The 10,608-nt window shown below is 41.1% G+C and overlaps 1 non-coding gene across 1 annotated transcript; it reads right to left on the reverse strand.

The window, feature by feature from the left end:
- Nucleotides 1–631: 631 nt before the first annotated feature.
- On the reverse strand, nt 632–703 carry trnag-ucc. The gene has a single exon. It is a non-coding gene; the product is annotated as a tRNA-Gly (tRNA).
- Between the last annotated feature and the right edge of the window lie 9,905 nt (nt 704–10,608).

Below are 10,608 nucleotides of genomic sequence, written 5' to 3' on the forward strand. Positions count from 1 at the left end.
CACCAGGGCACTGCCTTGCGAATAGTATACCGAATTTTCGTCACAAGACAGCCTTGTGAAAATTGGACTTAAAATAATAATGCTAAGACAGTTATGTTAACCACTCTGCTACCATTGCCTTTGCTTCAAAGACCAACATGTGTCAAATGAAAAAATGTTGAGAATAAAAGCATGAATTCGCATATGCATTGGATGGGAATTGAAGCCAGTTCGATGAAATAATGTTGAGAATAAAAGCACGAAGTCGCATATGCATCAGCTGGGAATTGAAGCCAGGTCAACTGCTTGGAAGGCAGCTATGTTAACTACTCTACTACCAATGCCTTTGCTTCAAAGACAACATGTATCAAATTAAAAAATGTTAAGATTAAAAGCATTGAAGTAGTTAATGTGTTGGATGGGACTCAAACCCAGGCCAATGAAAAAATGTTGAAAATAAAAGCATGAAGTTGCACCTGCATTGGCTGGGAACTGAACCCAGGACAACTGTTTGGAAGGCGGCTACCACTCTACTACCAATGCCTTTGCTTCAAAGGCCAACATGTATCAAATGAAAAAAAATGTTGAGAATAAAAGCATGAAGCACGGGAATTGAACCCAGGTCAATGAAATAATGTTGAGAATAAGCATATGCATTGGCTGGGAATTGAACCCAGGTCAACTGCTTGGAAGGCAGCTATGTTAATTACTACATTACCAATGCCTTTGCTTCAAAAAACTGCATATACAAAATGAAAAATGTTGAGAATAAAAGCATGAAGTAGCATTTGCATTGGCTGGGAATCAAACTCAGGTCAGCTGCTTGGAAGAAAGCTATGTTATCCACTCTACTACCAATACCTTTGCTTCAAAGACCAACATGTATCAAATGAAAAAATGTTGAGAATGCCCTTATGTGGTTGATGTCATATCTGTCCAGTCATTCTCACTGTGTTTTGTAGAGTAACACTACTTCTACTCTTAGTGAGATGAAGTTTGGGGTTCCACAGGGATCTGCCTTAGGCCCTCTGCTTTTCTTCCTGTATGTAGCGCCCCTTGGGCATATACTGCGGCATTTTGGGATTGCCTTATTTGATACTCAACTGTATATGTACTGCTGGTAATCTTGTCCACATAAAATCTTTAGAAGACTGCCTTGCAGCACTGAGAAGTTGGATGTCTAGTAACTTTCTACTTTTAAACTCTGATAAGATTGAAAAATGCTTCTTGGTTCAGCAAAACATTAGCATCAATTTGACCAGCTATTGCTTAGCTTAGGTTCGTGTCTTATATATACGTCATACAGACAAAGTGAGTAACCTTGGGGTAATTTTTGATCCTACGTTGTCTTTTGACCTCTAGAGATATTACGAGGACTGCTTTCTTCCATCTGTGAAATACAGGGAAGATTCATCCCATCCTATCTATCGCTGATGCTGAGACTCTGAAACATGCATTCATCTCTTCCACATTGGACTATTGCAATGCTCTGTTTTCTGGTTTAACGCAGTCCAGCATTAGGGGTCTCCAACTGGTTCAAAATGCTGCTGCCAGACTTTTGACACGAAGCAGAAGGTTTGACCACATTACACCTACTTTGGCGTCCCTTCATTGGCTTCCGGTCTCTTTGAGATCTGACTAGGTTGGCTAAAAAGATTATGCAGGATCCATCACATCCTCTGTACACTGCATGTACTTGTCAGACATTATAATCATGTCATAGCAAAGTAAATAGAATGATGTCAAAACAAACAAACAAACAAAAAAGAAAAGCATCTCGAGTTATGAGTGGTGTGAACTCATGCATGGACTCTCAAAATTTCCTATACAATCGTATTGTCAACTGTGTCGGTAGCATGGCCCAAGCAGCGGGTCACTGCTTTGAGTCTGGTCTGCTTGAGGTTTCTTCCTCAAATCAGAGGGAGTTTTTCCTTACCAATGTTGAAAACTGACTCATTGGATTGGATTTCCATCTAATAAATATATGTAGTCTCAACTAAATTAAATGATCTTGCATGGATGTGCTTTATTGAGTTGAGGCTAGTTGTATTTGTTAGATGGAAATCCTGGACATAATTGAATTGAGTTCATCCAATGAGCCATTTTTTTGAATGTGTGTGCTTGCTCTCGGGGTGGGTAAGGTGAGACCTTACTTGTGTGAAGCGCAAGTTTATTGTGATTTGGCACTATATAAATGAAATAAATTGAAATTGTGAACTTTATGCGTTTGTCTAAGTGCATGAACAATATCTCATAGCTGCAATCGTCATTAGAGGCACCAGTAGACCGGATTAGTCAAAATCGTAGTGATGACAAACTGAGGCCAAAAGCAAAGTTTTGAAAAGCTAATATAAATTTTCTGGAGAGGTTATGGTGGGACTACAGCCCCATCAAGCCTCACCCAGGGGCCGCCGCTGATTGGATGAGTAAAAGTCCAACATTTTGCTTGTGATTTGATTCACTTCAAAGTAATATCTTCAAAATTACAAAAGTAATTTCAGTTGTGCACCGGTATTTTACATCACCGCAGGTTAATGTAGTTCATGTACTCACTCACACACACACACACACACACACACACACACACACACACACACACACACACACACACACACACACACACACACACACACACACACACACACACACACACACACACACACACAGAGGTTCGCCAGAGCTTCCTGATGATTCATCAGTGGAATAAAAACAATTAACTTGTTCAGTGCCTCCAAATTGTTTCTGCAGAGGCGATTAAAGTCTCCCAACTGAAACAACGAACAATCGGGGTGGACGATCTGTTGAATCAAATGTTCCACTGCTCAAACTGCTCAGCAGCCCCCGTTTTCACACTCACTCGTATTTCCCCAACTGCTGTCAGCTGTCTGGCTTTCTGCTCTGCAAGTTAAGTGTTTTGTGTTGTGCACCAGCTGTGTGGTAACAGTTTTGTGGAGAAACACTTTATCAGCACACAACAATTTGGCAAGAATCAAAGGGAGCGGCAAAAGAATTGGAGGAAGGGAAGAAGTGACAAGGCCACGGAGTATTTCATCACCACGCCTGATGGACCAGAAAAGCACATCTATGTGTACAGTTTATGGACCACACACACACACACGTTCAAAAAAAAAAAACCCCCAAAAAGCAAAAACCTGTTTCCTCACAGAGGGGAATCACATAACCTGCAGGATATTGGAGATCTGTCTGGGATTGTTCTCATCATTGTGATGGTTTTGTCACTGTTGCAGATCCAAAGCAGCAGGCTGGTGCTGCTGTTTGTTAATCAGGCTGCTTGATGAATTCTTAATATTCTGTAGGTGGAAATCAAGTGTTGAACTTGTACAAACATTCTCTTCTCAGTGACAGACATGTCTCTGAGTCCTCAGTCTTTCAGATTGAGAGTCGCCTGGTTGGAGCTCCTGGAGTCATGAGGTCAGAGGTGTTTGGTGATGGAGACCTCATTGCAGGAGAGTGAAGGTGCAGGTTTTTAGGTGCTTCGGGTCTGATAGGATTGTGAGACGTGTAGACTAATCAGTGGCCAAAGGCAAACAATAGATGTCTTGTGCCACTGGAATGACTGTAAACTGAATGGTTGCTTTGGGAGTCTCAGTTGAGGAGAATCACCTAAATTGTGAGGGAACAATATATTGGCCATGGCGTGTAGTTCTCTGGACCTGATCCAACAGGTAGGTGTGAGTGTTGAGGACCCCAGCAGTTGGAGAAGACCAAGGAAATGCCCACGCTTCACCTGGCAGGGGTACATGGATGCTTTTAAAAAGGTGGGGATGGGCCGGGTGTCTGCCTGGGTGGTTGCTATCCAGGATTGGAGCAGTACAGCAGTGTGGTGATGTGGCAACACGTGGTCACACCTCTCTGACGTAATTGTGCTTCTCTATATTAAAATTTCTACGATTGTTCTTCAAACTCAAACTGAAAACAAATGTACAAATCATATGAATGAAATAAAAATCACACCAAAATGATGGGGAGCCACCAAGACACCTCTGATTTTTCCTCAGATGTGATTGGAGACATGGGGAATTTGGTCTGTTGCCAGTCGACATGGAGTGGCAGACATAAGGACTTTCATCCAAGAAAACAGATCAGATTGAAGCTCAAGTCACTTGTGCACCTTCCAGCAAACTGTAGCTGAACTTTCAAGTCTTTAAGAAAACTCTTCTCTGCTTTTCTCCACCATGATGTTGTGTAACTCGTGATGCAAAATATAAAACTTGCACCATTTTCAGTTTCGCCAGTTGCAGCGAAAGAACATTTTAACGTTATTAGGAGTGACTCGGTGCCCTCAAACTGTCCTGAGTCCTTGTTCCTTTTTCACAGTTTGTTTCATCTTTTTTTTTTTGTCTGCTGAAACTCACCATCTCTAAGGGCCCCTTCACACATACTGCAAAGTTTGGATCATCACACACGAAACATCGCGCCAATGGGCAGGCATGCATGAACCCGGTGTGAGTGTCCACTCCGTGCATGCGCTCGCTGGCTGCAACTTGTTACCACCACGGTGATATACGAGGTCTGTCAATAAAGTATCGTACCTTTTTATTTTTTTCAAAAACTATATGGATTTCATTCATATGTTTTTACGTTAGACATGCTTGAACCCTCGTGCGCATGCGTGAGTTTTTCCACGCCTGTCGGTGACGTCATTCGCCTGTGAGCACGCCTTGGGAAGGAGTGGTCCCGCCCCCTCGTCGGATTTTCATTGTCTGGAAATGGTGGAATGAAAAGGACTTTTTTTCCATCAGAATTTTTTCAGAAGCTGTTAGAGACTGGCACCTGGAAACCATTCGAAAAATTTATCTGGCTTTCGGTGAAAATTTTACGGGCTTCACAGAGAATAAGGACTTTTACTACAGCTTTCAGGACCGCTTTAAGGACGGTCGGCGCACCTCGCTCCGAGCTGCGACGACGAGGCACAAACCACTGGATCATTTTTAAGCTGATGGCTCTGTGGATACGAGACCGTCGTGTGCTCTTTCTCTGGTTATCATAAGAGCTGGACATCAGCCATTTTCCCGCAGATTTCACTTTTAACAAGAGATTTTGTCATGGAAAGCTGTACGGAGGCTTCGTGCGTCACGACCGATTCGCTGATGAAGCGAGACAAAGGAACACCTCTGTTTCGGAGTGTTAGAGGACAAGTTGGACATGTCCAGCTCTCCACAATTTCTCTTATACTCACTCGACTGGTAAGCACTGAAAGCTGAGATAGACACGTCCCAACGTGCTCACAGGCAAATGACGTCACCGACAGGCGTGGAAAAACTCACGCATGCGCATGAGGGTTCAAGCATGTCTGACGTAAAAACATATGAATTAAATCCATATAGTTTTTGAAAAAAATAAAAAGGTACGATACTTTATTGACAGACCTTGTATGTTTTTATTTATGTCCATGTAAATACAGCAATCAGACACACGCGCCTCACAGTGGACAGTTGTTAGTCCATAACTGTCCAAACACATTAGGTGTGTTGCTGGAATGTCCAGAATGACAGATCACCACAGCTGCTTCTGTTGGAAGCCACGCCTCCTGTGAGTGGAGTGCACACACCCACGTGTCAGAGTGTGTTTGCAAAGTCACACTTGTGGGGAACTTAGACAAATTTCACAGCAGTACGACAGTGACAGTCTGTTGTTGTGCCAAGAGTGCGATGGGCCACACTTTTTTCTAAGTGCCATGCGAGTGGTGTTAGGTGTTCATGCATGTCACCTGGAATTTGGCCGACACTTGCCGCGAAGGTGCGATGGGTTTGCACAGCGCACACTCTGTCTTTCAGGCGCTTGTGTGCGCAAATACAACCCCTGGCAAAAATTATGGAATCACCGGCCTCAGAGGATGTTCATTCAGTTGTTTAATTTTGTAGAAAAAAAAGCAGATCACAGACATGACACAAAACTAAAGTCATTTCAAATGGCAACTTTCTGGCTTTAAGAAACACTATAAGAAATCAAGAAAAAAAGATTGTGGCAGTCAGTAACGGTTACTTTTTTTAGACCAAGCAGAGGAAAAAAAATATGGACTCACTCAATTCTGAGGAATAAATTATGGAATCACCCTGTAAATTTCCATCCTCAAAACTAACACCTGCATCAAATCACATCTGCTCGTTGACATTAACCCTATGTCATGAAATTGACCCTATGTGTCTTTTTGCAAGGAATGTTTCACAGTTTTTGCTCTATGGCAAGATGCATTATCTTCTTGAAAAATGATTTCATCATCCTTAAACATCAGAAAAGTGTCCAAAATATCAACGTAAACTTGTGCATTTATTGATGATGTAATGACAGCCATCTCCCCAGTGCCTTTACATGACATGCAGCCCCATATCATCAATGACTGTGGAAATTTACATGTTGTCTTCAGGCAGTCATCTTTATAAATCTCATTGGAATGGCACCAAACAAAAGTTCCAGGATCATCACCTTGCCCAATGCAGATTCGAGATTCATCACTGAATATGACTTTCATCCAGTCATCCACAGTCCACGATTGCTTTTCCTTAGCCCATTGTAACCTTGTTTTTTTCTGTTTAGGTGTTAATGATGGCTTTCGTTTAGCTTTTCTGTATGTAAATCCCATTTCCTTTAGGCGGTTTCTTACAGTTCGGTCACAGACGTTGACTCCAGTTTCCTCCCATTCGTTCCTCATTTGTTTTGTTGTGCATTTTCGATTTTTGAGACATATTGCTTTAGGTTTTCTGTCTTGACGCTTTGATGTCTTCCTTGGTCTACCAGTATGTTTGCCTTTAACAACCTTCCCATGTTGTTTGTATTTGGTCCAGAGTTTAGACACAGCTGACTGTGAACAACCAACATCTTTTGCAACATTGCGTGATGATTTACCCTCTTTTAAGAGTTTGATAATCCTCTCCTTTGTTTCAACTGACATCTCTCGTGTTGTAGCCATGATTCATGTCAGTCCACTTGGTGCAACAGCTCTCCAAGGTGTGATCACTCCTTTTTAGATGCAGACTAACAAGCAGATGTGATTTGATGCAGGTGTTAGTTTTGGGGATGAAAATTTACAGGGTGATTCCATAATTTATTCCTCAGAATTGAGTGAGTCCATATTTTTTTTCCTCTGCTTGGTCTAAAAAAGTAACCGTTACTGACTACCACAATCTTTTTTTTCTTGATTTCTTATAGTGTTTCTTAAAGCCAGAAAGTTGCCATTTGAAATGACTTTAGTTTTGTGTCATGTCTGTGATCTGCTTTTTTTCTACAAAATTAAACAACTGAATGAACATCCTCCGAGGCCAGTGATTCCATAATTTTTGCCAGGGGTTGTAGTTATAGCAACAGGTGTACGAGGCATTAGAGGCAGGGACGACATTACACGGTTTGCACACAATTCCTGCTTCAAGGCGTCCTAAAGGATTCCACATGTGACTGGAGCAGGAAGTACTCAGACGGGACCAGGCTGGCGTGTTTGGGCTCAGGACTCTGATAAGGAGATATGTCCACGAGAATGTTCCATTTAGGACCAACAGTGCCACGTTTGGTTCACAGAGCTTCCGAATATAACACTGGGAAGTTGTTCCCAAACTTTTCTCACCATGGTACATGTTCCATTCTGGCTTGGAAACATGCTGTTAAACAAGCGGAAAAGGTTTCTCACCATGTTTGTCGTTGCATGTCCTCAGAATTCAATTTCTAATATGGGTTATTGGTGTTAAAAGTAGCATTGTGAGCTATTGGGAAAGTTTAGACAATTTAAAAATTGTCGTTTCATAAATTGTGATCCACATAATGTGAAAAATTGGATTTGTGCAGACAGGGGGCGCTCTTGTTTTGAAGCCACATTCGAACATCAGATCTGGTGCAAACTTCACACTGGTTCCAAGGACACAGGGAGATGATGGTCTAGTGGAGGGGAGGTGATGGTCTGGTGCAGAGGTGCCCAAGTCCAGTCCTTGAGATCTACCTTCCTGACACTCTTAGTTGTCTCCCTGTTCCAACACACTTGAATCCAATGAAAGGATCCTTAAATGCCTGCTAACGAGTCTTTCATTGGATTCAGGTGTGTTGGAACAGGGAGACAACTAAGAGTGTCAGGAAGGTAGATCTTGAGGACCGAATTTGGGCACCTCTGGTCTAGTGGTTAAGTGTTGGGATTCAGACCAGAGGATCCTCGGTTCAAATCCCAGCCTGACCGGAAAATCACTAAGGGCCCTTGGGCAAGGTCCTTCATCCCCTAGTTGCTCCTGGTGTGTAGTGGGCGCCTTGTATGGCAGCACCCTGACATCTTTTTTAAATGTGTATATAGATATGAATGAGATGGAAGCGTCACTTTCCTGCACAGTCGTTATGCTCTTCAGCTCCTGACAGCAAGGAGTTCGAGCGGTTTGAAAACTGACAACAGCAATGGAATAAAAAGAAGAGTCCAGAATGAGTGGAATGTGTCAGTTTGGCAGCATCACAGCACAAGATTCATGCTCAGAGTCTGTTCTGACCCATTTCCTCTCCATCATCTCCATCATTCCGGTTCTTTGTGTCGGATGCGCTGCAGTCATTCAAGGCTGACAGAGTGAAGGAGACAGCGGCGGCGTTCTGCTGTGGTGCTGTTCGCCTCTCTCAAGATGAATGGCTTTAAATTGGGTGAGCTTTGGGTCAGACCCCACCCACAGCATCTACATCACTGGTCTCTGATTACTGGAGGGTCACAGTCATTGTCAGGGTGGATAAACGTTTGAAACTGAATTGATTATCGACTTTACTGGAGAGGTGAAGCTTGAAAGTCCAAACAAATCTAAAGTTAAATGTTAAAAATTTAAATGGAGTAATTTCCAACTGCAACAGCATCACTGTTGACGTTAAACCTCAGTCAGATTGGCCAATTATTTATAGAAATCATTGCATTTTGGAGTGAATCCTACAGAATTTCACTGCATTCACTGGCTAAAAAAAGGAAGACATCTTGTCTAGTAATTATGAGAGCAGGAAAGCTGCCACATTGACCAGTGCTGCGCTCACAACCACATACTGCACGTCCACAAAGAAAACATCTTTATGCAGTTCCATCACTTCCAAACCCTCAGTGAAGACGTGCGAGAATTCCTGAGTCATAATTGAAAATTGGCCAATTTGTAAACGCCTACGGTGCACTGTGATATGACAAAAAGTGTGGATTTTCCCACCAAGTTGTTTTTAGATTAATGAAATTCCTCCAGGGAGGGGCACGAAGACTGACATGCACCCGGCTAGTCTAGATTTGATGTTTAGATGAAAGAAAATCCTCCTCTGTACCACTTCATCATGAAGCTGTATAACCGGGGATAGAAAATGCAAAACCATGCACAATTTCTTCAATCAGAGCCACAGAAGCCTATAACTTCTTCTGGGTTGTCTGGGTGTCTTGGTGGCTTTCCTCACTCTTCTTCTTCTTGCACAGTCACTCAGTTTTTGAGAACTGTCTACTCCACACAGATTTACCAGAGAGTGTCTTACTGTTTGCATTTCTTCATAACTGATGTAAATAAAGTCAAGACATATTCAGTGACTTGGAAATGTTCATGTATCCATCCCCTGATTTGTCTGAAGAAAACTGGCAATAAAACTAATTATTTACAAGTATTATAGCAAAGTGTTCCATTACTTACTTATGCAACCCATCACCTTGACTTTTAGATTTTTAATTAATTTATATCAAGTAGTAGCAATTTGCTTTGAATTTGAGGAAGACAATTTTATAAATTTTCATATTTTTTTTGGCATTTGAAATGACATAAACAAATGAAAATGTGGGAAATACCAAGTGTTCCAATACTTTGGACATGGGGTAATTAATCACAATCTGTAATCGTACTTGATTACAAACATTAATTTTTTTCATGTAATCTGTAATTTTAACCAAAGTAGATAATTGTAATCGTAATTTAATTGTAAAGTGGTTCCAGGAAACTTTCACAAAATTTTTATTTTATTTATTTTTGTTTATTAGTTATTTATTATAATTCAGTTTGACAATGAATTGCTGACAAATGGAAATAGAAAATATTTAGAACCAATCCAGTGGAATAGAAATTAATACAGCAAAAGGGTCAACAATGACTAAATTTTTTGTTTAAGTATTTTTGTGACAGATCTTGACAGAGGTATGTGCTCCAAGTACCCATTCAGAATTTTTATTTAATAATAATAATATAGCAATTTCAGTCAAAATTTTAAAGTGGTCACAGTAAAACATCGAGACAAATGAAAATCCAAACACAATAAGAACAAATCCAAATAAACAACAAAAAACACGATAAACATTTATTTTCTGTTGCTAACTACTGTTTAGTTTTAAGATTAACCTGGATTCGTTTTTTTAAGTAAAATACACGTGCGTTCCTCGAGGCGCGCTCCCTGTTTAATCCTCGTGGACGCGCGCCTCTATATTCCGCGCCTGAACGCTGAACTTCATTCACAGAACTTCCAAAAGCATTAAAGCACATTTGTTTTCTTTTTACGAGTTATTTCATGAAGTTTTATTTTAAACTGTTTATTTGACCAAGATGTTTTAAGACGCACGATCCTGTTTTTTATTTATTTATTTATATTTTTTGGTGGACAGAATGAAGGATATTGTTCTTTGCCATAATTCAGTTTTGGGGGTCTTTTGAT

This window comes from Thalassophryne amazonica, chromosome 15 (assembly GCF_902500255.1).
Source record: "Thalassophryne amazonica chromosome 15, fThaAma1.1, whole genome shotgun sequence".
NCBI lineage: Eukaryota > Metazoa > Chordata > Actinopteri > Batrachoidiformes > Batrachoididae > Thalassophryne > Thalassophryne amazonica.